A 27613-nucleotide genomic window follows, 5' to 3' on the forward strand; every position below is an offset into this window, starting at 1 on the left:
TTCACTGCTTTACCTTGCGTTTGTACAGCCCTTTCTGACGATGAATTGAAGCAATTATATCTATGCTCTCTTCGAAGCCAACAGACTCCTTTTGACAACAGTAATTTTACCTCGCAAAACACGGGAGTTGCTGGTGTACTGCTGCCTCAATCTGTTAGTTTGTTGTGTTATTGTCTGACTTATTAAAGGGTTTGTTGACACAAGTCACACAATAATAGAGAGGCCTTATCAGTGCACGCATGCGTCTTGCGTATATTTATACACATCTTGGTAATATATCACTTAAAATGTGTTTTTGTATGTATTTGACTTTCATTAGCCACAATGATGTGGGAAAATGTATTATTATTATTATTATTATTATTAGTAGTAGTAGTAGTAGTAATAGTAGTAATAGTAGTAGTAGTAATAGTAGTATTATAGTTTTATTTGATTAAATTTGACTGTGGTGTGCTACAATTTACTTGAAGAACTAGATTTACAATCTTTTTAAATGTCAGTGACCACCCAAATCAAGACTATGTAAAATGCAGGCTCTAACACTCCAGTAATGAAACGTTCAGCTGTAATAAGGTTGTGTGTAAAGCTCCTTTTGAAGGAAAACATACAACCGATTAAGACACATACAATAAGAGGCTACTCTTTTATTGTCTAAGTGGTGCAGGGGTGTAGAAGGTTAATTGAAAGTGGTTTGGAGCGCGCACTAACTCAAGCAGTCAGCAGCTGGCATGCGCACCTGGTGACGAGAAGCGGAGTGCACAGAGCAAACGTCTGCTGCAAGCAATCTCGATTTATTTTACTATGCTCAGTCATAATGTTTTTCTGCCACAATCGCAAACTCTGCCTTGGCTGCACCCGCTATATAAAGCTGTGGCTTGCTGGCCTGGTGTGAGAGATTTGGTGACCGCCGGGGAAACCGGATTATGCTCCGGGTGTGGGCTGCGCACTGAATCACAGGTGTCCACCTGCGTCATGCGGTGGCAAAGTAATCTACTAAAGCGACAAGGGTTTTTAATAGGGATGTCGCGATCAGGTTTTTTTGCCCTTGAGTCCGAGTCCGAGTCATTTGATTTTGAGTATCTACCGATACCGAGTCCCGATCCGATACTTCTATAATAATTCAACTTTATAATACCTCCAGACCGCAGACATACTCGCGCTTTCCGCTTCAAGCTGCTTCCGTGTTCTACTTTGCCAGCATTTAACCAATAGCGTCTCTGCAACAAAGCGATGTCATGCCGCACGCGTTGCTGTTTCTGTGTGGAGTCAAAAGGGTCTAACTTTGTGCCACCGCATAACTATAGATGTGTTAAAAAATAATGAGAATATATATAAATATATATCCGAGTCCTGATCGGGAGGTAACGACCGATTCCGATCAAGTCTGAAACCACGTGATCGGGCCCGAGTTGCGATCACGTGATCGGATCTGGACATCCCTAGTTTTTAATAATATGTTTATCCAATACAATTATCCATGTTAACACAGACATTTTTAGTGCCGTTTTCTCAGTGTTAAGCTACTATGTGAGAGATGCAGTTTCACAGGTGTTTAGTCACAGTTAATTAACATTTAGCAGTTTCAAATTAGAAGCAAGTTGCTATAAGAGCTTAATATAGTTTCTCCTCTTGCTTTATTTGTGCATGTATAATGTCTGTATTCAACATTTTGCTCCACATTATGTCTTCTTCGCTCAACCTCTATGTCTTTTGGTCCCTGCTGTTTCCTCCCTCTGGGTGGTCCGGCTGTAACTGAATGAATATCTATGGCAAATTTGATCACATTGATATCCTCATATTATTACATTTCATTATTTGATGTGAACAGGGAGATTTAATTGGCTGATAAGGAAAATCTGGAATAGTTGTGCTGGATTATGATTTTAAAATGAAAACTGTCTCTCACTTTGTCTCTTGCAGTTGCCAGTTTCATTTTGACACCCTTGCGGGATGTCGCACAAAAGTTTTTGCATATTGAGTGCATTAAACCAATGAAATATTCTGTCATTCACACAAATGTAATAAACATACAAGCCCACAGTGTCTACATATTTGCCATTAATTTAGTAGAAGTGTTACAGACAGAAGGAGGAAGACAACAGGTGAAGAAGTCTTCCATTTCCTCATATAAAACTACAATTTGAATTATGAATGCCACTTACTACTCAGAAAATAGTTCAGCTCATTGCCTTTCTGCTGACTGCTTGCTGCAAGCTTGGCATTAAACTTTTATATCTGTTTTGAACTGTTAGGAAGTTCTCTCTTTTTTCCTGCCAACCTCTGCACCGTTCCCCCACTAGATTTATTGGAAATGTGACACACCTCTAAGGCAACCTGTTTGCTGACAAACTTTCTCTGAATATCTTCCTCTTATTTCTAAGAGCCCTCGTTTCCAAGAACGTCTGTCATCACTGAGTCTGCCTGGTCAGGCCATATCAAAGCAGATTAATGCAGCTATTAGAGTTGGTTAATAGTCTGGATGAGGCTTGGAATCAGAGAAAGGACTGTTAACATTGCCATCAAACCTGAGGCCAGGATAGAGTGGCTTTGCAGGGCAGCATTGTGCCAGAGTAGCAAATGAAATCTCAGGTAGGAAAGGGGACACTCATTGGCATTCCTCCCACGTCGCCTGAGTCCCTGTTTCCTCCCAGCGGCCAGCACCCAGTGTCTCAGCAGTCTTATATTCCAGTCCTGAAGTGTGCTGTCTGCTCATAATAAATAACGGGGCCAGAGTCACAAAGGTTTGCTGAGTTAGAGCCCAGCCACCCTGCTCTGTCTATCTTGCTCAAAGGTTGGCCGAAACCTTTACTTTATGCTCAATGTCACGAGTTTTAAAACCCCTGCTGTTACTGCTTTGCTCCTAGGTCTGAATGTCATTGGGCTTGGGAAAAGAGAGGGCTGAGAAGGGACTTTGGCATTTATCCATGGACAATAAAGGATTTAACTCTAAAAGACAGCTGTTAAATGGTGTGCCTTTTTCAGCCTCTTATCAAATTTCCTTCAGTCCACTGGGGAGGAGTTTCTGACCCTGTTCTTTATATTGTAGGTTCCACCCTGTGTGAGGAGGTCTCTGCTGCTGTTACTCCACATCCAGGCCTACCCCACCCCTCCTCCCCCTCCGCCAGCGCAGGGCAGCCACAGAAGCGTTGGCTCGATTCCAGGGAGGCTCCGATCCTGCAGCCACGTCAATCACGTCTTCACCGCTGGGTAACTATCAAGCATGCAAGCAAAATACTCCTGCCTTTGAATTGTTTTCATTGATTAGAGGCACAGACTTCTGAGATTATGTGGTCTTGTTTTTTGGATAGTTTTTCATGCTTATTTGTTATTTCTGGGGTCATTCATGTGTGCATTTTTCATTTAAAAGAGGAGTTTTCCACCCAAGCATGCAATGCACTCAAACACACAAACACACACACACACACACACACACACACACACACACACACACACACACACACACACACACACACACACACACACACACACACAAACAAACAAAGGTGCCAGAGGGCTCAGCAAGATTCCCCAGGGGTTTGATCAGAGCTGTTGTGTCTTTGTTTTTGTTTGTTTTTTAAGCCCATTGATTCTGACTCCAGGTGTCATCTACTGAACTGTGTCAAACTCAGCAACTGCATTTTAAAGCATGGTCTCAGTGAGGCGAAGAAAAGCAGAGGATAAATCAGCATTGTGGATGAAATGTTGTCTTGTCTGCAAAGCATAACATTGCAGTTGAACAAGTCAGTTACACATACTGACAAATGCCTCTTGTTACCCACAGTGTTGTTTGCCTTCTTTATTGTTCTATCTCTGCATGCACTATTAATACTAGGTAACGTAATCCCAAGCAGTTTGCTGGCCAACAGTTTTTCAGACAACTAACAACGGCCAGAAAACTGCCAGAGATTACGTTACGGACAGAAAGTCTTAAAGCTGCACTATGACTGTGTAATGTGAAAGGAGTCGTAATAATGAACTCACAGAGAATTATCACCCGACTCCGCAGTTTCCTTCAGCTCTTTTTCTGTGTTTTAGTGTCCTTCAGCTCAGTTTTATTTATGGCCCATAACGTTTGGTTCCTCTGATAAACCCACTGTAAGGCAAGGCAAGGCAAGGCAGCTTTATTTGTATAGCACATTTCAGCAACAGGGCAATTCAAAGTGCATTACATAAAACATTAAAGAGCAGTTAAAAACGATAAAAAAATTAAAAGCAGATAAAATATGAGATTTTAGGCTGCTAGTATGGGACAATGTATAAGCCGTTGCTCTATACACATAATCCACCCGCAATCCTTGCCGTTCCCAGAACGGGCTGGTCCCACCAGTCTTACTCTCTTTATATGCTTATATACTAGATTGTCATACAGTTTCAACAATGCAACTTCAGTATAATAAATGAACAAGTATTTAAAGAAAGGCAACATCAAAAAGAAAGGTCTTCAGCCTTGATTTAAAAGAACTGAGAGTTGCGGCAGACCTGCAGTTTTCTGGGAGCTTGTTCCAGATATGTGGAGCATAAAAACTGAACGCTGCTTCTCCCTGTTTAGTTCTGACTCTGGGGACAGAAAGCAGACCTGTCCCAGACGACCTGAGAGGTCTGGATGGTTCATAGTGTAGCAGCAGATCAGAAATGTATTTTCTAAAGCAAAAATATTTTGAAATTTTGGTCTGCATCCAGATTACACAACGGAAGTTCTCCAGACCTCTAGAGGGAGCAGCTAGTGGAACAGCTTGATTTTCGACCCCATGGGGAGAGAGCGCTCTGCCTTTTTATTAGAGTCGGGTATGGCTGCAGCCTGGAGAACTCCATAGACTGTATATTAAATTCATATTATTATTATTATTATTATTATTATTATTATTAATAACTTGATATATTAATAATATACAGTCTATGCTCCCGTCTCATGCCCTCCCGAGCGTGCCGTCCCAGAGCTTCGGCTTTTCAAAATAAAAGCTCGCTTCTGGTCCGCTATGTGTTTGTACTTTGGTGTGTTGGATGTTTGTGAACTAAACAGTATGGCAATCATGCTAATGAATACAATAACTTTTTCAGCAGATGTCTTACTTACAACATGTTGGAGTTAGCAAGTAGCAGTTTTGTGTTTATATGTGTGAGCGTGATTTATTCAGTTTGATAAATCCCTCGGTAAATTGGCTGGTTTACTAAACAGGGAGGGACTAGAAATCCTGTCTGTTTTTTGTATTTCAAGAGCGAATTGCTCCACAATATGAAAACAGATTGATCACTTATTTTGTTGGTAACCGTTGTTGTATAATCACAATATTACACTTGAGGAGGCCTACACTTCAGTAATGCGCCTTTCGGACCTCGAAATTAAACCCTCTCATGTAATATGGCTTAAACAAATGTCAACGTTAAACGCTGATGCAGTTTTAAATGTTTTATTACCACGAGTTTACAGACATCTCTGCTCTCTCTCTCTCTCTCTCTCCCTCCCTCCCTGTGGGGTCGAAAATCAAGCTGTTCCACTTAGCTGCTCCCTCTAGAGGTCTGGAGAACTTCCGTTGTGTAATCTGGATGCTGCGTTTTTTTGTTGCATTTGTTTTCTGGGTTTGTGTGCTTTTCTTTTTGCATCGTTTCATATTTGCAGCGCGTTTATCTATTTGGTTGTGTTGTGTGTATTTGCAGCGCGTTTGCTGAATGCTGCGCATGTGTTGTCAAATTAATGAAGTTGGTTTTCTTTTTGCATCGCTTTTTTTCGGGGTTTGCATGCTTTTCTTTTTACATCGTTTTTTTATTTGCAGTGCGTTTATGTATTTGATTGTGTTGTGTGCATTTGCAGTGTGTTTGCTGAATGCTGCACGTGTTGTCAAATTAATTAAGTTGTTTTCTTAATTTGCTTGTGTTTTGTCAATTTGCATGTGTTTTCTTAAGTTGCAGGGCGTTTGCCCCTGTCGGCCACCGTAGAAGAGGCCCCAGAACGGAGCCTTGGGGAACTCTGCACGTCATATTTGTATGCTCAGATGCATAATTACCTATATATACAAAGTAATCCCTATTCTTTAAGTAAGATTCAAACCAGTTTAGTACTGAGCCAGAAAGACCAACCCAGTTTTCCAATCGGTCTAGTAATATGTCATGGTCGACCGTGTCAAATGCAGCACTGAGATCAAGTAATACTAAGACTGACATTTTGCCACTATCTGTGTTTAAGTGGATGTCATGTCATTAAGGACTTTAACAAGAGCCATCTCAGTGCCATGGTGTGGTCGAAAACCCGACTGGAAGGCATCAAGACTGTTGTTTAGTGACAAGAAAAGGTTGAGTTGTTGAAAAACCGCTTTTTCAATGATTTTACTTAAAAATGGAAGGTTTGATATTGGCCTATAGTTGCTCATTAGTGACGTGTCTAGATTGTTCTTTTTTAAGAGTGGCTTCATGTCTGCAGTTTTCAGGGCCTGTGGGAAGATACCTGAGAGAAGTGTTTACAATCTGTAGAAGATCAGAAACCAAACAATTTGAAACATTTTTGAAAACGCCTACCTTTGGTAGAATATCAAGGAAACAGGAGGAGGTTTTCAGATGTTGTATAATGTCCTCCAGGTTTTTACAGTTGATCGTTTGAAATTGTGCCATATTGGAATTTGTTTTGCCTGGACACTGTGACAACACATATCCTGTACTTGATATGGAGGCACTGACTGTTTGTCTAATTTTCTGAATTTTGTCTTTGAAGAAGATCGCAAATTCATTGCAGGCCTTGGTGGATAAAAGTTCTGATGCTACTGGTACTGGAGGGTTTGTTAACCGACAGAATCGACAGTAGCAAACAAAGCACGTGAAATATTATTGTTTCTGGCGATAATGTCAGAGAAGGACCGCCTTGCATTCCTTAGTTCCAAATTATAAATGCGAAGTCTCTCTTTATAGGTGTTATAATGGACCTGGAGATTAGTTTTTCGCCACCTGCGTTCAGCTTTTCGACACACTCTTTTTTTCTGTTCTTACCAGTATGACATTTCTCCATGGAGATCTTTTCTTACCAGAGACAGCTTTGATCTTAGTGGGAGCAATGGCATCAATAACATTTGTAATTTTACAATTGAAATTATCTACAAGCTCAGTGAGACCCCAGAGAGGGCGGGTGTGGAGGAGGAAAGCTGAATGAATGTTTCACTGGTGTTTTCAGTGATATACCGTTTTCTGATTACCTTTTGTTTGGACACTTTTGTGCACAGAGATAGTGCTGTTAAAGAAAACACAGGAATGATCAGTGAGAGCAACATCAGTCACCACAACCTTGGAAATGTTCAGACCCTTGGAGATAATCAAGTCCAGAGCGTGACCCTTATTGTGTGTGGGCTCCGTCACATGCTGAGTCAGTCCATAGTTCTCAAAAACAGAACACAGTTCTTTGGTCCCTCTATCCTGGGGGTTGTCAACATGAGTGTTAAAATCACCAGCAATAATTACACAGTCAAAGTTAATACAGATTATAGACAGCAGTTCAGTAAAGTCATTGAAGAAGGTTGCACAGTATTAAGGTGGCCTGTAGATATTTAGAAATATAGCTTGAGGGGAGGACCTTAGCTGAAGAGACACATATTCAAAAGAAGCAAAATTTCCATAAGATATTTACGTACATTGGAATGAGTCATTAAACAAAATGGCGACTCCACCTCCTTTCTTATTCACTCTATTCTCACTCATAAAACGGAAGTTAGGAGGAGCTGACTCGATAAGAACAGCAGCACTGTTATTATGGTCTAACCAGGTTTCAGTTAAAAACATAAAATCAAGATTGTGCTTAATAATAAAATCATTGATTATGTGGTGCCTTAAATAGTAATGCTGTGATGCTGTATGAAGAGGAATCCGCAGACACTGTTCTTGATTATAAAAAGGTTTATTACAAGCAAAGATTCAGCATCAATTTTACAAACTCCTGCAGAGAGCTTGGAGAACGACCAACCCAAACCTCCAAATTTGCCGCTCTGCCTTTTCTTTGTGTGAACAACGTATATATTCCATGCATACATTAACATAGGACGTGATATGTGTGAGTATATGATTGGAACAGAAGACTGACCAATCAATGCCTGTTATCTGGCACAACTCCAAAAAAGGTCTCTTCTGTCTTGGGGGGACCTCTACTCATGTTAACAATTTCCAGATGTTCTCAGTAAATGTAAAGTTCATAGGACTCCCTTATAACAAACCTTTAGGACAAAGTTTATAGAAAGTTATAGACTGTCAATATACCACAATTAAAAATGATTTATCATTGATGATGATCAAACACAGTACTTTCACCCAGGAGACCGGGGTTCGCGTCCCGCCTGTCACGCTTGCTATAGTCGTTTTGTTCTTTCCGACCTGTTCTTCCTGTGTGTCACAGAACCGTACGCCCACCCACGACCCTTTCCTAAACCCAACCGTCCCGTTCTTCCCGCATGTAACGGAACCGTACACCCACCCACGACCCTTTCCTAAACCCAACCATCCCGTAGTTCCTGCGTGTCACGGAACCGTAAGCCCAACCACGACCTTTTCCTTAACATAACTGCGTCAAAAGGAACGGCAATAGTCCCGACCAAGCGAGTTTACTTATAGCGCTAAAGGGACGGCAATAGTCCCAACCAAGCGCGTTTACTTAAAGCACTAAAGGAGACTTTTAGCGCCAAAAAGAACGACAAAGGCACCTGACCAAGCGTCCATATTTTACGACATGGGTGTGAGAACCTGTTGTTTGTACACAAGACACTGCCCATAACTTTTGGTTCCTCTGATAAACCCACTGTACACTACCTGCTCAGCAGACAGACAAGGTTACAGACCGGTGAACATAGTGAAGCATTTAGCTGCTAAAGAGTTGCATTTCTTGCTCAGGAGTTGGTTGAGACCAAAATAGAACTGAAAGGAGAGTCGATATTGCTTTACATTAACCGGAAGACCTAAAACATGACTCCAAATGAATGCTAATGATATTCCATGTGTACTTGATGTGTAATGCAACTGTTTGGTACCACAATCACCATATTAAAGGGATGGTTCAGAATTTTGGACATAAGACCTCATTTCCAAGTTAGCCAGTGTGTTATTTATCAGTGGAGACCGTTTTCAACACTTTTCATTCAGTCCTTCCAGTTGCAGAGTTCACTGGTGCTAGGCTAGCGCAAGTCAACCGTATCTGTTAGCCTGCCACTAAAAACAGTCTTAACCACCCCACAGTACACCCGAGGCAAATAAATTATAACGGCAGACTATTGATGTAAATGTCTGTGTTGATAGAATAATGTTAGGAATAAAACTACCCTTGCATCGCATTGCAATAGTTATATTTTGGTAGCATAAGCTACAGCAGTGGCGGAGTGATATTACCTAGGCTACTGAGAAAGCCAGTTTCCATGACAATCACACACGTTTATTTACCTGTCGCTGTAATTTGCATGTAAACTGTCCAAACTTTCATGACTTTTCTGTCAGCAATTACCTAAAGTTAGCGGTTAGCCCAGCCAGGTATCTACCAAGAGTGTAGCTATACCGTTAGCTAACGTCACTCTCCTCAATGCATTGAACTGTAACGTTATCTCCACTAACGTCAGTCTCAATCTATCAGTAGCAGCTAGGCTAACGTTATGAAAAGGGCTAGCTTTATTAGCTAGAGTAGCCTACCAAAAGTTATTACCTGTTCATCAGTAGCTGTTGGTGCATCTGGAAAGACGGATGGAACCGCATTCGTTGTCAGTGACTTTTGGTCCTTTAGATTGCGGGGGTTTTCAAAGTCCTCTGGTCTAAAATGATCACTACACATTCGCCACTTGAGTAGAGTCGCCGCCTTGACGTCCAAGCCAGCAGCAAGAAGCCACGGTTCCTTTCTGGATCTCCCAATGGAAATTTGTGGAAACTTTGTGGTGCCCATCTGTTTTGGTTTATTTTTACAATTTCTAAATGCACACTGAATCACCATGGTGCCTAGTCCTTAGTTTCCAATCCAATGCTTCAATAACAATGTACTAGCTAGGCTACTACTAGGTGTCCCGACTGTAGTGCGCTTCTCTGTTTACTTTTTGACGCAGTACTACTAACCGGAGCAGAGTAGTAAGTAAAATTCCGCCGCTGCTGAGAAACTAGTCCCTCAAAATGTAATGTGATCATTGAGATGCAAGGGTAGTTTTATTTCTAACATTATTCTATCTACACAGACATTTACATTGATATTCTGGCGTTCATAATTTATTTGCCTTGGGTGTACTATGGAGTGGATAAGACTGTTTTTAGTGGCAGGCTAGCAGATACTGTTGACTTGAGCTAGCCTAGCACCAGCGAACTCTGCAACTGGAAGGACTGGATGAAAAGTGTTAAACAGTCTCCACTGATAAATAACATACTGGCTAACTTGGAAATGAGGTCCTATGTCCAAAATTCTGAACCATCCCTTTAACTTTTTTAGTTTACAGCTTGTTCTGCTGGCCAAAAAAAGTTCATTATTGCTGCTTTAAATGTATGTTTAGAGGAACATTTGTGTCAAAGTTAAGCTTGTGTGTGCTTAGACAATTAGCTTGTGGTCCAGTGGACACTGAGCTGTCCCACTGACCCCAATGTCCTGTCTGCTTAGCCACATCTGGAAGGAAAACAAATTTTGGATGGAAAATGAGACACTAGACTTCAGTTTGTTTTGTCTCTGCATGCTTTCTGTGCCCATAATGCCCTTAAATGACCTGACATAATATCACTGTAGGTGTATTCAGTCTCCTTCCTACACATAAATTAGGCTCACATGATAATAGAGAGAGATGCAAGCTCCGGCGTCCTTTTGTTTTCCTCCCTGCTCTTCCCTCCAGCTCTGCTACAGTGTATTTCATCATTGCGTCCCCCTACACTACCATTGTCATTTGAGGCTTCTCCGAGTTAAATAAATGGGTCCTGGGTTTCCGCCGAGTTGTCATTTAGGTGTGTTTGACCCTCTGGAGTCGATTCAATCACTGTCTACCCACAAGTAATATCCTTTGCCTGCCCTTATCTCTGACTCCAAATTACTGAGCTTCAGTCCTGTTTTCACATCAGAGCAGCACAGAGGGAAGCGAGGGAACAACAAGGGAGCCTAGCGAAGGTCATAAAAGGTAGCTGTTGGACAGAAAAAAGCTTGTGTGTAGATATACGAGGTTGCAACGATATTGAAGACATAGACCCGGCTCCATGCCCTGGGCTGGCAGGGAAATTAGCGCTGCACAGTGCTCACTCAAGTCATCCAACTGGTGGACATGAGGGAACATTGCCTCGCCTCAACTGCTGCACATAAGAGATCTGGTTTTGGAGTTGCAGCCTGTTAAAAAGTTATCTTGCTCAAAGACATTTGAGAAGGGTCTTCTATACTTTGTCAGTGAGAGAGATTTTCCTTTCTGGTTTTTCCTCCTGCCTTATCCGTAGGCTGCTGCATTATATCCAGAGCTGATGATTGACAGTCTGCAAGTGTAGTCCATGCCTTTTTATGATACAAACCAGTGTAGCAACTGTACATAGGCTTGTGCCCAAATGTATTAATCTGCTCGACTGCTGAAATTAACCTCCCCTCATGTTGCTGCACTCCTGTGTCACAGAACATTCCCAGCCAAGTGTGGAGAGCAATGAGCTAATGTGGCAGCACCCTCACCACGGTACCCCTATGCTAATCAACTACAAAATAGCCTGAACTGCAATCATCAACATGTTTCCTAAAGGTTTATACCCTCCAAAGCTCCCGGCCCATAATTCCTTTGTCTATGCTGATTCCCACTTATTACCATATATCCTTTGCTGCATTTTCTGCTTTACGTCGTAATCTGTGTGTTAATAAATCATAAAGCATATGATTACTCTGTACATCTAAAACTGGCTAAATATATCAACATCACATTAGTGCTTTAGGTTTTAAAGAACCTGCATGTGCCCATGGATGAACCATAGAAGCAACTCTGCATTGCAGAGCTCAGTGTTAACATCACTCACTGTTTGTGTGGCTCTCTGCTAATCTATGTTCAAGGCAGCTTAGCCTGCTTTCCCACCCTGAATATTACTGAGTTTGTCAAAGACCCACCACAGTGGCTACTGGGAGCATCATGTTCCCTATCACGTTTTCTTCTCCATCTTTCTACTCTCCTTCACTCTGTAATTCTGCGCCTCTACTCCCTTGTCACAGTTTGATCTCCTTATCTCATCTTTCATTTGAATCTGCTGCTGCCCTTTTTCATTTTCTTGTTCTCCTTCCTCCCTTGTTGTCCCATGATGAGCTGGAGGCTGCCATGCATGTGTGTTTTGCTCCAGAGGCCCGAGGATGAGCAAATGTGGCACTCCCTCTCCCTTTTCTCACTAGTCTCCCTTTTTGCTGTCACATCTCCCACTCCTCCTCTTCACTTCTTTATTTCCCATTTCACATAGCATGTTTCTCTTCCTCACTCTCTCTGCCTGTCGCCTCTGAGAATGATGGGTAATGCTCTGGGAATGGGGGTGGGGGAAGGAACAGAGATGTAGCCTGTCGACAGAATCACCCTTACTATTTGTTCTTCTGATGTGTGTGTATGTGGTTGTGTGTTTTATTGAGTTGTAGATGGGTAAATGGGTGGTTGTTCGTTTTTACGCCGGTGTGGGAATATGTGGGAGGTAACGGTGTGTTGTTTATGTTTGCTTCATTTTAATGTTCCTATTTGAGGAAATAAGAATTTATGTGTGTACACGGGTTGAGTGGTGAGCTGTGGGTCACGGTGTGTGAGGATGGTGCTTTGCAAATGTGTTTTCTACGGTGGCTTTGATGTGTGAAAAACCACCAACATTGGACAAAACACAATAAAAAAAATAGAAAACATTTTAGAAAACCATTAACAAATCAGACAACACAACAACAGTTTAGAAAACAGAACATTTAAGAAAACACAACATACTTTTTAGAAACCTCAGTACAAAACCCAACATTCAGAAAAGGTAGTGAACTCTGAATTGACTTGGGTTCTGTCCAGTCACGAAGAATTGTTGGTCAAACTTTTACTTTTTTGTAAATCGTTGTGTTTTCTAAATTTTGTTGTACTTTTAAAAATGTTGTTTTCAGTTTTGTTGGGTTTTCTAAAATGTTTTTTCAGAAATGTTGTATTTTCTATTTTGTTATTGCTTTTTGTCAAATGTTGTTGCGTTTGGCACCTCAAGGCCACCATAGTCCACACTGCATGTACATGTATATGTACATGCATGTGTGAACAGTCAGTCTGGCGTGCACTTACGCAAGTTAGCAGGCGTGCACTTGTGTAAAATTAAATCCACGTCAGCAGGCAACCATTCAGATAAGATTAACAAGACCTGACATTTCCTTCGTTTCAGACAGATGCTTGCTCCAGTTCCCTCAGAACATTTCCCCTATCCTCTGTCCTCCATCCAAATTACATTTTATCTCAGTCTGAGGATATTTCCCCCCACTTACCCCGCCAGCCCGCAGCAAGACCTGTTCTCACCATTAATTTGATTTCTGATATTCTTATTACAGGGCAGTGTGATTAGGAAAGTAAGAAATTAGGAGTTAGATGAAAGGCTTGTTTTATGCCATATTGAAGCCAATTAGCTCAGAGTACACACTTTCACCTCAGCAGACAGATGACCATAACGTCTGATATTCGGTATTTAGGCTATCTCAGCAAATTGTCTTAGTAAAAGCTTAAAGGATAATGCGGTTTTTGTATCATTCTGTAAGTGCAATGTCTACAAAAAACTGTCATGAAGGTGGAATAAATTAAAAATTCATGTGGCTCATGTATGATGTATGTCCCAGGATATAACATTTGTCAATTAACTCCTGAATTACAATATTATTACTTCAACCTTGCTTGAAATAACAGCTATGATTTGATTTGAAAAAAAAAAAAAAAACACACACACAACAGTTTCTATTATTTTACATAAGAGCCATTATGCACACATTTATTTTAAATGAATGTCAGTGTGAATAGGCAGTATACAAATGTGTGTAATGTGGCGTACAGTGAAAGAACATGGGGCCATAATGTGAGATAGAGAGTAACACTTAATTAGATGTGGACATAATTTATACATAAGCACAGTGGATGTCACAGGGATGTCACCAAGGGCCACAGTGAGGAAATGTGATTATCATTTATGCATAAGTACCATTATTGTGTGGAAACAGCTGCACTGAAAAAAAGAAATATCAGTTGTTAGATTATTCTTCTAAAAGGGGCTGCTTTAAAGCAAACTACCTTAGTACATTTATTTGAGTACACATTTTAGGTACTTGTACCTTTTTCATTTTTTATGCTACTTTATACATCTTCTCCCCTTACATATTAGAGGAAAATATTTTAGTTTTTACTCCACTACATTTATCTACGGCTATAGTTACTTTGCAGATTGACATTTTACATTGTAAAAAAACATACCATAAGCTGATAAAATTCAATACTTTTATAAAAAAAACTTCTTGGAGCCCCTTGTCATGTTTTAGGCTATGTTTAGATGGAAACGATCTGAAGAGAAAACGCAAAATTGGCGTTACATTCTCACTTTTTATTCTGCGTTTAGACGAGAGTTTTGGGGGGGAAAATCTGCATGTGTGGTGACGCAAAAGTGTGTGAAATTCGATTTAGTATGCATGCCAGGCGGCTAGGTGGCACTGCCACACAACACCACCAAGGCCGCGCACCTATGTAGAACCTTCCTTCTACTTCTCTCCTTAGTAGCGCGAAACCAAAACATGTCGAAGCGAACAACAAAAACTGACAGTTTTGTCTGGACAGACGAGGAGGTAGAGTTGCATGTTTGTCTGATCATGACCGGCACAGTCGACCGTGATAAGCCACAGCACAGCACCCACAGGAGCACTACCAATATCCTGAGCCTCGCAGCCCTTCAGCCGCTGCTTGAGAGCGAGAGGCAGCGGGCAGAGGAGACTGAAGCAGACCCTCCTCTGCCCGCTGCCACTCGCTCTCTCTCTTTCTCTTCATCCGCAATGTTGTAGCCTACTCTGGCTCAAATGAATAGCCTACATATGGTCATCAAATTATAACAACCTTATCCACATTGTCGAAATCATTTAAATATTGAGTCATTACACTGAAAATCTTTTAGATAACAGGAGCCTATAATTTCTGTAGCCTAATCCATAACAGACTACCTGAATGCCTTTTTCTCGTCTCTCTCCACATTGCTGTCTTCAGACTTTTGCGTTTTTACCCTGTAGACGGGAATGCGACGGTGGAGCATTTTTAAGATTTCCACTCTGGAGGGTGGTTTCACTTTTTTGCGTTTTTAAGCCCCAAAAACGCAGTCGCCGTATAAACGAAAGGCACATCTGATAAAATATTTTGACGTTTTCACCCGCGAGTGTCATCGTGTAAACAGGGCCTTAGATGTCTATGAGTTTTTAGCACTTCCACCAAAGAGACATTTCTGGGCTCCCAAGTAAAACGACAGCATTAGTCATTTCAACAAGTGCCTCAAAATGACATATGTTTACATTCAAGTTACAAAGCCCTCTAGCAGCTGTAGTAATTACGATGTGAGCAAAAGAGGAATTCAGAGGGACAAAGTCTGTGCAGGGAGGAGGTCGGGGTAGATGGATGGTTCAACAAAACCTTGGATTTCAAAACGATAGACTACTGTTTTGTTTAGTTTTTTGTAACCAATAGTCAATGTTAATTGTTTTCAACCAGGACTGCGGCCATTCCAAAACCTTCACCACATAAATTAAGGTTAATATCCTAACCTTAACAAAGTAGTTATTCTAAGCGAAACCATGATCTTTCCTTAAACCTAATCGTTTTTGTGCCTGAACCTAACCAACACTTAAAGGTCCTATGACATGCTGCTTTTTGGATGCTTTTATATAGGCCTTAGTGGTCCCCTAATACTGTATCTGAAGTCTCTTTCTCGAAATTCAGCCTTGGTGCAGAATTACAGCCACTAGAGCCAGTCCCACAATGAGCTTAACTTAGTATGTGACATTTCTGTGTCTGTAGCTTTAAAAGCTATTGAGGAGGAGAGAGGGGGGCAAGGTGGAGGGTAGGGGTGTGGCCTTGACCAACTGCCACTTTGCTTGTTTGCAAGCCATGATGTCTTTCTCTTTCTCATGGGTGGGCCAAATTCTCTTGGCGGGCAAAGCAGAGAAAGGGGAGGTAATCTTGCTCCTTATGAGCTCATAAGGAGGAGATTCCAGATCGGCCCATCTGAGCTTTCATTTTCTCAAAGGCAGAGCAGGATACCCAGGGCTCGGTTTACATCTATCGCCATTTCTAGCCACTGGGGGACCATAGGCAGGCTGGGGGAACTCATATTAATGTTAAAAAACCTCATAAAGTGAAATTTTCATGCCATGGGACCTTTAACCATAGCATTGTCACATAGTATGGATTTATTTGTGAGATCAGAAAATGCTCTAAAGTGAAGTTACAAACGACATATTTAGTTGTTTAATAAGGAATTGTTGAATTATCCAGTATGTCACAAGAAAGCAAATCATAAAGAAAAGTCCAAATACCGAAAACAGATTTGTGTTGCAGAACTTTACTGTCTTCTTCTTTCCAAATCCATTTATCATTTTACGTCGACTCTGATTTATCTTGTTCCTCTTTGGAGAGGCGTCGGGCCTAGTAAAAAATATAAATCAATACAATTTTTGTATTAGGAAGCAAGCATTCAAGTAAGGCCTTAGCTTGTCTCTCCTCTTTCATTAAATAAATCAACAGTTCCCTAGATTGGGAAGGGTCTAAAAACTATACGTCCCAGAATACATAGGGCAGCATACCAAACTGTTGTCAATTTAATAAAGAAGTCAGGCAATAATAGGCTCTTTCCATCATTCTGTGAGCAACTGTGATCTGATTTTATGCTGCACATGGCATGAGGCTGCGAACAGCCAAAGTGAAAGTAGTTAGTTACCTCACTGAGAAGTTTGAGGTGTGCAGCCTGTCGCCTGCTGCTCTTCCTATAGCAGCTCAATGTGGTTGATCCTTCTTGTTCTATTACTCCCTGCAATATGTCAAACTGATCTGCTGTCAGAAAATGCCGAAAATTACTGTTGTCTTGTTTTGTAGATGCATTTGTGATGAACGATAGCTGTCAGTGTCAAGCTTACTAACAAACAAATTACATTTCCTGTCTCTACGTCATAATAATAGTCAACTCCTGTTTCGCCAGTTAAATGGTTTTAATGTGAAGCTGCAGCAGTATGAAATGTTGGGTTTGCATTAGCAGTAATTGCATTGTGTTACCTAATTTGGCAATAGATAACAAAAATGTATTTACATGAAAATCTTCGAGATTGCCACTTTAAAACTAACAACACCTCGACCGGCTAAAAACAGTAAAGTCTTAATTAGCTTTGTATCAACTCATTTGGCAATGACTTGAATGAAATGGACGTTCGTTATTATAAAAAAGTTACGCACCAAAGCTTTAAGAGACAGATTCTTCTACTACTGACTCAGTTTAAAGTTAGCTGATGTGGCAAAACCAAAATCATTGTTATAGCCACAGTGACAAGAATAAATGATACTCTCTTACTGTATCATGTCAGGGACGGGGAAGCTTTACATATTGTGCCCTGCTTTTCATGCAGGCGAGACCATTATCATGTGTGCCGTGTGAAATAGAGTGGAGTTGAATGAGTAGCTGGGTGGTGTGTGTATGTGATGGTGCCATTAGTGGAGTTATGGAACAGGGGGCTCGGGGAGGTCATTGATTTTTTGTGTATGTGTGTGTTTGTGCTTTTATGTGTGCACCTATAAAAGGCACATACAGTTGTTTGAACTTCTGTAGATGTCAGGTTATAGGCTTGTGTGTTGGTATGCGTTGTTGTACACACTGTGCTGTATATCAACCTACTTAGCATTCTGTAGGCATTTTAACACCTTTTAGTGCTTATCCTGGAGCACAGTAATTGTGAGGGTGAGAGACAGAGGGTCTTTTCATCGGTATCCATTGGTCCCACTACCAGAACTGAGTTGCCCTTCATTAGGGAGAAGTTAATCCCTACTTATGGTGGTGCAGGCAGACACTAAGAGTGCAATGCAGAAGTCGGCACAACTGTTTTTTTTTAGCTGGAATTTAACAACAAGGCTAATGGACATATTTGTCATGTTTTGCATTCCCGAGGCATGTATGTTTTTTCATTTTTTTTCATTTTCTTTACCCATTTTTTTTATTTCCATGAGGTCTGAAGTCTCTTCCAATACCCTCGGCAAAAGGCACCTTGCCACTCATTATTATTATTATTATTAATTATTATTATTAATATTAATAAAAGGTGAGGAGGATATGTGAAGGTCATGCAAAGCCATGAAAACTATTGTGCACAAATATACTATAATAAACTTTTGAACATTTATTAACACTGAGAGCGTTAAGTAAGATTTTAAACTTTGGCAGAATATTGGGTTGTTTAGTAGTCTGGACTGACAACCCTTCATTTACCGGAACATCCGTCGCCGCCGGATCTTCCGCCGGACATCTGCAAAACTCTGTTGGTTTCGGGAAACATCAACAAACTTGTAGCTTGCAAGCTATTCACTAAAAATGGCAAGTTTTGAATGAAAATTTGGATCGTGCAACAAGGCAGGCCTGCTTGGTTCTTTTGGGGAATGATTGTAAAGATTAACAAAGAATATGTTTATGATCATTTACTATGTAACTGGGACGTTTTGGGACCGATTGGCAGTGATTTGCTGTGGACAAAGCAAGACGAGTTTAGTATCCTTGCCATAATAATAGTCCAAATTCTCTCGCTCACACATCTTAATTAGTTACATGAGAGAAAATGTAGTTTTTCCTAACTCTGTTTACTACCCTTGTGTTGCCGAACGGGTCATATAATCCCACATTCAGCACATAAACAAACCGAAAGAAAGGGGATTACGACAATATGCAAATATATAAACAGGTTCTGTTGAATTTTTACTAATAATATATTATTAAATCTCTTTCACTTTCCCAAACATAAGCAACAAGCATTTTACGTAATGCAACATATGCTTTGTTAGGATTCATTTATGTGCTTAAGTCTGAGACTCCTTTCACCAGAAGACAAAAAAGAGCTGCTCTGTTTCCCACTGACAGGTGAAGACAGGGGTGGAAAACTATTATCAGCAACTTACAGTATATCATGTCCAGGAAGCTGTACAACTCAATATTCAGTATCACCTAACACAGCTTTTTCCTCATCACAAATTCATTTGCTTTCCAAACTGACAGTATCTCTTTAACCATTAATTATTGGTTAGCACCCCAGTTACATTTCTTATAATGTACATACATGTAGATCCACTGCTGACTGGATTACTTGATGTACAGTGTAACATCTTAGAGCCAGGTTGCTACAAAGTAAAAATCTTCAAAAAGTTAAAGACAACATGGTGTTATCTTACTGAAAGTTCACTATTTGCCCTGTAAAATGCAGGTGTGATTAGCATAAAAGAATAATTACAGATGCATAGAGTTCTGTGAGGTAATGAATGGTATCATGCTGCGGAGAAATGGCTCTGATGGTGGCAAACCTTACCCACATTATCAGAGAGGCGTAGAATCATAAATAACACTGCATTTGGTGAGTGACAGCTCACCTTGAATCCCTCCAATGTCTGAACGGTGGACGTGGGCAGCAGGACAGCTGTGAAACATCACATGTAAATGTATCTATCAATTGCAGCAATATTAGGTAACCAGCCTTGCAGGGTACTCTTTACTTTGTCAGCAGAAAGATGTGGCACAAGAATTTACTTGTCGCCGTGAAGGATGACAGGACACAACTGAGCGGCAGAGTGGAAATGCACATCCTGGCTCACGGGCTACGCTGCTTTGAGAAGCTCTGCGTTCACATGTGTGATGTCAGAAGGAGTTATGTGGCTCTGTGAAATTGAACAAACAAGTTAATAAAATCCCCTGGCTATCTGTTACCCAATAGTTGGCTGAAGTTGACAGGCGTGAGCTGATATGTGTGACTCGGTTCGTTATTTGTGTGACGTCTTAGACCCGCAGGCTTTCATCTGAAACCACAAAGCCCCCCATTGAAGGTAGTTTCCAGATTAATTTACTGTATGTTTGGAGTAACTTGTGAATGGATGCTGGTCAATTACTCCCAGCTCGGGGCCTGATTCCACAGCTGAACTGAATTGGACCATGGGTTGCCATGTCACGCTGGGGTCGGATGAGCAGACGGCATGGGCGCCTGTGATTGAGAGCGCTGTCACAGCACCTGCGGTCACAGCCTCTGATGAACTCCTCTGGGGGGAAGGATAATGTAGGCTACACATTGGGCCTGAGTGATGGGTGGTGTAATAATGCCGGGCAGAATAGCGTGACCAGAAACCCCAGTGACGGCCAATGTCTTAACCAGATTGCCAGCCAACACACACACACAAACCTACCAAGGGAGAGAGATGTGTTTAGCTTGCAGTCTGCTACTGGATGGTCTCTCAAGCGCTGCCGTTAGAGTGAAACTGTTTGCTTTCCTTTAGGCTCTGAACTTTCATGTAGGTTTTGAAATATAGTCTCGCTGTACAGTTGTTGCATTTAATGAAGTGGGACCCAAAAGCAGACTCCTGGGACGAGGCACGTTCAGTAAATGCTCCACTCAAATGTTGGTCTGCACAGGTAAACACATCTTGAGGGTGAAGGCAGAAAACCACAACATCAGAGATAGATGTTATTCAAAAGTACAGGCATTCAGGCTAGACCGCAACACAGACAAAGACCGCAGTAAACTGGGAGACAAAAAATTGTGGTGCAGTATGTTCCGAGCAAAACTGGTTCATGCAAAGTCTCTCCATATCTAAAGGCAAAAGTGTTTATAGCTGTTCCGAGCAGCCACGCAGGTGGGGTGAGAAGCCTGCAGTCACAGAAAGGGGTGAGTCGCAATGAATGCTACAAATGGGGAGTAAGGGTCAGAAAGTCTCTCCTCAAAGGCATTTGTGGTTGCACTCATTTGTAAAGTGACAGAAATAGTTGTGTAAAGAATAAAAAGCTTGAGAGAGAGAGAGGAGAAGAGAAGTGAACATGGCAAAATGGCCTATAGACAGTTTAGAGACTAGTATCGCTCCATTGAATGTTTCCTTATTACCTACTTTAAGGGCTAGCGGAGGTAATGACGAGGCTACAGACCTTTTTCACTGATTTATCACAGTAAGAAAAGCACAGGTGTGTTCATGCTATCTCACTGACAAACTTGGCTAGGCACTTAAATGGAACAGAGCCATCATTAATATTATTTGTTGTGCAATTCTGCTTTTTTTTCTGCTGTGACAAGTCAAAGGAGCAGTTAAGGAGGCAGGTAGATGATCACAAAGCCAGTCAGGTAAGTAGTGGGCAGGTAGAATATTGACTGGGTGTGACAAGTTAAACAAAATACACTTATTTATGTGACTGTTAGATCTTAGAACAATTTGAAGTTGAACACAGCCAATCAGTTGACTTTGAAACATGTCCAGGTGTGGTGTCTCAGGGTGGAGGTGGGTGTGACATAGAGCTGAAGACACTGGCAATCTTCCTGTCACCAGTTTGTGGCGAGTTCAGAAATAGCTCCTGTTTTTCTCTCTGTGATTTCTCCAATAAAACATTGCACATGTCTTTCCTGGCTTAACTTTCCTTCTCTCATATCTTGTTCTCTCTTTCACTACCCCCTCCACTTCTACCATCTTTAAAGAAAGGCTTTGTCTAAGGGAGTCGTTTTCCTGGAAATTTTTATTTTTTCCAGAGAATGTGCATCCTCCAGAAGGATTTGCCCTCGTTGATTACAGCTAAGCTATTTCCCGCTCAGATCCCCATCTCTCATCGACTATTTCCTTGTTGTCTTCACTCTCCCTTTTCTCATTAACTCCCCCTGTGTCCCTCATCACTACACTTTTCTCTGTCTTTGTCACTCCACTATTTTTTCTTCTTCTCTGTGTTACGCTGGTGTCAGGTAGTTTGTGACAACTTGAGGCCCATGGGAATAAAAGAGAATACGAGAGATACGAGAAAAATCCACCACCCCCCTTAAGATCTCTTACCATCTCTGGGATTGAGTAAAAGAGCGTGAGGTAACGAGGGAGAAGAAAAAAGCAAGTGGCGCAGATTCCTGGAAAAAGAAAGCATGTTTTTCTGGGCTAGTTGATGGGGTACCAAACACCACACTGCATGGCAGCAGTGTGATCTTCAAAGCCTTTCTCCCTCAGCCCTTTCTCACTCCCTTGCTCCCATGTTTTCATGAGAGAGGGTATACATTAACTGGCTTCAGGCATGAAGTCATTGTAGCTTCAAAGTTTTGATCCTATCATCTCAGGCTTACAAACTCACCATAGAAAATGTCCCCTGTCCTTGTATTTGAATGACTGTTCTTTGATAATTATTTCAGCAAAAACACCATTAAGGTATTTCCTGTTAAAGGCATGATGAAACAATTCCTTGCATTGTTAAGCTTGATTCATTGAAGCTTCCAAGCCGGTAGTCACAATACATAACTCTCTCACTATTTCACCTGTCTCCCACAGGCCAATCCTAAAAAAAAAAACAATCTTGACATGTCACCATGTACCTGCTCTCTCTTCACTTCCTGCTCACTGATGGCCGGACCATAAAAGCTGGATGTGCCACTGTGGATAATGCTCACATTTGAAGTAGCACCATTGCCTTGATTTTTGAGAGAGAGAGAGAGAGAGAGAGACAGAGACAGAGACAGAGAGAGACCCTCTATTTAATCCAGTTTCTGCTCTCAGCTAAAAAGAAGAAAAAAAAGACAGTATTTCTCATGGAGGTGTCGCTCAATATTTATTTAATCAAGATGAAATATTGTTCTGGGACTGAATACAAATGTTAATTACATGCATGTGGTAATATCTTAATTCAGGATCATGACAGAGTGATGGTATTGTTTACCCAGCAAGGTGCCTAAGGAAGGCCTTTCAGGATGGTTTATGAGTCTGGTTAGACGCTTGATTAAAGACTTGCTTTCCACCGGGGCTCCATTCTCACAGGAGCAAAAAAAAGACACAGGAAGCTTTAAGTCTTTCTTCCATCATCTGTGGGTGCCGATGTGTGGCACTTTAAATATTTACAAGTTGAAAAGATATGAAAAACGCAGGTTTTAACAACATAATGTGACAAGTGAAAATCACGTATTCGTCCATTGATTATAGGATGTCTCCTTTATGTGTTAGTGGAGAAACTCTGGCAGAAACTCGGTGATGTAGTCAGCTTAGTGTTTAAATAAAATATCTTTACAGGGGGTAGTGCCTGTGGTATTTGCAATCTAAGAAGCACTTATCAAAGTCATCAACCTTTCATTTGTCCTTCCTCAGCAATGCCTTCGTTAGTAGCAACATGAGAAACTGCAGCAAGCATTAGTGGCTACAAACTTTGACACCAGAAATCAAACTCGAACTTGCATGGTTATATGGAAAACCTTGATCAAACTCCAGATAAGTTCTCGTAATCTGTTTGCTGTGTTGTACATTACATAATAAGCTGGAGTGGATAAATAAAAAACTACCTGGATGGATGCCATGTCCCGGGTGAGTTCCCCGTCTAAGTTTGGCTGGGAATTGGACCATAATTATTTCATGAGATCTTGTCAGTGTCAACCCCAATGTTCTCTGTGTGTGTTCTGACTTCACGATGAGTTGGCACTTAGAGGGCAAAGTGTGCTGCTCAGAAAAGAGCAGCAAATGTATACAGACATTTTTGACGTAACTTCACTGTCAGGCTGCAGATCAAATGTGTCCCTGTCAGCTGTGTGCTGTAGACTTTGAAAGCTGGCACCTCAGTGCTGCTTGTGCCACCTGGGCAGTCCCAAGATATAATGAGCTAACTACTCTCTATTCATCAGCACCACTGACTCTAGTTTAGTATCTAATCATCATCTTACAGTACAATTTGCATATTTCCAGTTTACACAACAACTTACCCAAGTACTGTTTTTAGTCACACTTCTGTGGGTGGCAATGGCTACCTCTTTGGTTCAGACTGAAATATCTTAACATATATGAAATGGATTACCATGAAACTTCATACATACATTCATGGTCCCCAGAGTATGAATCCTACCGACTTTAGTGATCCCCTGACTTTGCCTCTCGCGCCACAAGCAGGTTGACATTTGTGGTTTTGAGTGAAATTTCTCTGCAACTGTGATTGCCTGACTTTTAAATCAGCGGCATCCTTATTTTATAATAAATACTTGGTTTATGACCAAATACCAGCAAATTAATGACATTCACATCAGCCTCAGCTGTACTTTGTGCTTAGTGCTAATTAATAAATGTTAGCATGCTGACACACTAAGACTGAAACTGGGTAGTCTAGCATTGCCAGACCTTCCTCCACAGCACTGCGGAGAAGGGTCTGGCTAGTCCACACAACATTCCAGGATAGGAGAAAAACATGCTCTGTTTATTGGAATTTTCAGTCATGCAAGACAAAACTCAGATTCGACAGATCGTCAAGCTAGCTGTCTCAATTTACCCTGCAGAGATCGGAAGAGCAGTTAACCATAGTCCTGATAACCATAAACAACCGGCAGAACCTCTGGTGGCATCGGTACAATCCCGTAAATGAAACGTCGTTGATATAGACTAGAAACTGGGTAAAAATACCTGCATGGTGTTGTCATAGTGAGCATGTTAGCATGCTGAAGTTAGCATTTATAGCTCATTGATCCTTTAGCAGACGGATTTGTAAAAGCGACTTTTTCTCTGAGTCCCGTCCTTCTATCTGTTTCATCTTGGATCTATAATATTCTCTAAACTATATAGCTAGGGGGTTGCAGTGGGGTAGTATTACAAAATAAGAGTTGTTCGCTAGTGGTTTGTTAGTTGCGGGTGAACGAAATGAACCAGGTCCGTCCCCCCTGTAAAAAAATTGTTATTTTTATTACAAGTTAGTTGCTGAGATCTGTAAATATAGCGACATTGTTAAAATTAAGTTCTGAGTTTTGGCACAAGCAGTCAGACAGGTTTTAAACAGGTTAGCCAAACTTATTTAGAACATAGAGAAACATTTGTGCAAATGGTAAAATTGTTACCCATGATGTTTGTTGTAAACATCCATCACAGTTGACAGTTTTGGTTTTACCCCCAAATAAAGCGCTTGTTTATTTGACAACTAAAGTTACTTGTTTGTAACAGATTAAGATTTTACATACAAAACATGATCAGTTTTTAAAATTGTTTTAGATTTAACTACCCAACGATAAAGTTAAATTGAACTCCTTGATTACAATGTTAAAGTTCTACTTACACTTTACACATTAGTAATAATAATATAATATCAAAATATAGGCATATAATAATATAAAGTAACCATTCTCCGTAAGTCCTTTTAACTTGTAATAAAGTATTTTTATATTGTCATATTGCTATTTTTACTTACTGTAGTTAAATTATCTGAATTTTTCTTAATTATCATCATGATATTATATTGCTCAACATATTATCTTTACTCAGCAGCATAGACTGAACATAATTCCTACTAATTGGATAAAAAGGATTGAGATATAATCTATTTCCTCCATTAGTGAGATCGAACATCCATCAGTGTGTGAAGAAAAAAAAGCAACTCAATTTACTACAGTTTAATGACAGTGGCTGTCGTATCACATTTTAGGATTTGGGAAATGTTCCATTACAGAATGTTTCTGAGTCTCTACAGGGCCTGACATCTGACACCTTTTTGAAAATGGATTTTCTCCAGGCTATAGCTGAAATTGTTGTTTATCATTTAACAGCCTTTACTGCTTCATCATCCTTGGCCATTATCACAAGGCTGGAACGTACCGTTATGTTACAAAATTGTTTCAAACTCAGGAGAAATGATTCATTCAGAGTTGTATGCGACGGTATATTCAGTAGCCTTAAATGTCAGGTCAGTTCTTTCCATCCAACTCTCTGCCTACTGTCCTTCACTGAAAGGACAGTTTGTTTGGAAAATGTGTTTGCGAGGCCTACTCAGCTTTTTCTCTTCCAACCAGCTTTGCAATCCTGTCCCACGTGTAATGATATACTGCAAATGTTGTGTGCAACTAAAACAGGATTTACTCTCCTTTGGGTACAATATCTGAACTAATCAAATATGAATATACTTTGAATTAAGGGCATAAAGAAGGGTAACAAGAAGAGAGCGTATGTTAATGCAGGTCTCAGAGTTTCATAGCAGATGAGTGCTACCTGAATACTTTAAACTCTCCTCTATCATTAGCTCTTCATTAGTGCATTGAAATCCACCCTCAATTCATATAATGGAAACAAATTATTCTCTCATTTTCTTTTCCCCTTACCTGCAATCTACTTCCAACTAGCATCATACAGTGCCTAGAAATTGATTTTACTCCCATCTGACTTGCTATTTGAGTTGGTTTTGAAGAATTAAAACATTAATTTTCTCATTTTAAGTAAAGATCTTAGCTCTTTCAGTGGTGATCATTCGCTGTCCCAATTTCATCCGTGTTTTCCATTTAGTCTGTCCTGTATTGCTGCATGTAAATGATTCTTGAAACATATTTTCTAAATTAATTTATTTGTGTTCAGTGAGAAGAAAACAGACATGACCCTGTTTACACAAACAGCTGCTTTCACACTGGATTTGTGTCTGTCCCAATTACATAGTCAGCCACAGAGTTTATGTCCCAGTGTTTTGTGACACAGGCAAAGCATCAATGTTGCATTTTCTATTTCTGTTGTATTGTTTGTTAAATTTGAATGTCTCCTGTGTGCTTTACATCTCCTCCTCTGTTTGGCACAGCTGCTCAATGCTGCTATTTCTCAGGGAAACTGATTTATGCTGCAGCTCACACTGTAGGCTGCAGATATTTTGTGGAATTCATTGTCACCTTTTTTAATGGACAGCAAGCTGTCAACCAGATTCACGTCTATTGGAATCTTTAAGGCTCCCTCAGCAAATAGGAAGTGACAAGGTTGACAAGCCAGTGAGTGTGGACAGTTGAGCAGAGAGCCAAATGTCACACCACACCCTGTCAAAAGCCTTTTCTTGCTGTTATAATGAGAGTTATGCTTTCAAATGAACCTCGGTGGAGTGTTGAATCCATTAAAGCTCTGTTGATTTGGGCTTTCTGCCGCGGATGTTCCTCATTAGCACATACTGGCACTCCATGCAAAGTTACTGTGAATATTCAGTAATTATAACTTATTCTCTTTTAGATACCAAAACCTCTCAGTGACATTTTGAGCAATATTTTTTCTGACTTTAAATTAAATGATTTGTAACAAGTCACACATTTATCTGCCTCTCTGTCAATCTTACAGTCTTCTGCTACAGGGAGCTTAACACAATTCAAGGTGGAAGAACTTTGAAATGTTTACTGGAAGCAGTTGTGAAATTGTGAGAGCAACATTGGACAACAGTGTAGTTTTTACAGATCAGAAAAAGATCAAATACCAAAAACAAGCGTTTATACTATAATGTAAAAATTAATTAGTCCAGTAACAAGGACATTGGATTCATTAAAATATATAGGAAAGGATTGGCTTAGCGGCTAATGTTAACTGGCACTTCAGGTTTACCTTTACATACAGTGATCTAATCTGTGATGTGTTAGGATTATTTTTATTTTTTTTGCCTTTATTTGATAGGATAGCTGAAGACAGGAAAGGGGAGAAAGAGAGGGAATGACTTGCAAAGGGACACGGGT

At 40.6% G+C, this 27613-nt stretch overlaps 1 protein-coding gene across 3 annotated transcripts in view; it reads left to right on the top strand.

The window, feature by feature from the left end:
- Positions 1 to 27613, top strand: part of drp2 (dystrophin related protein 2) — a 198227-nt gene that overhangs the window by 74327 nt on the left and 96287 nt on the right. For 2 of the 3 annotated variants that reach the window (XM_036007097.1, XM_036007114.1), the window contains exon 2: positions 3047 to 3207. The gene's annotated coding sequence lies outside the window, so the exon portion shown is untranslated. Of the gene's footprint in view, positions 1 to 2864; positions 2968 to 3046; positions 3208 to 27613 lie in introns of all 3 variants that reach the window. The other variant, XM_036007108.1, reaches the window with a different exon arrangement.

The sequence above is a fragment of the Sander lucioperca genome, chromosome 1 (genome assembly GCF_008315115.2).
Source record: "Sander lucioperca isolate FBNREF2018 chromosome 1, SLUC_FBN_1.2, whole genome shotgun sequence".
In the NCBI taxonomy this organism is placed as follows: Eukaryota; Metazoa; Chordata; class Actinopteri; order Perciformes; family Percidae; genus Sander; species Sander lucioperca.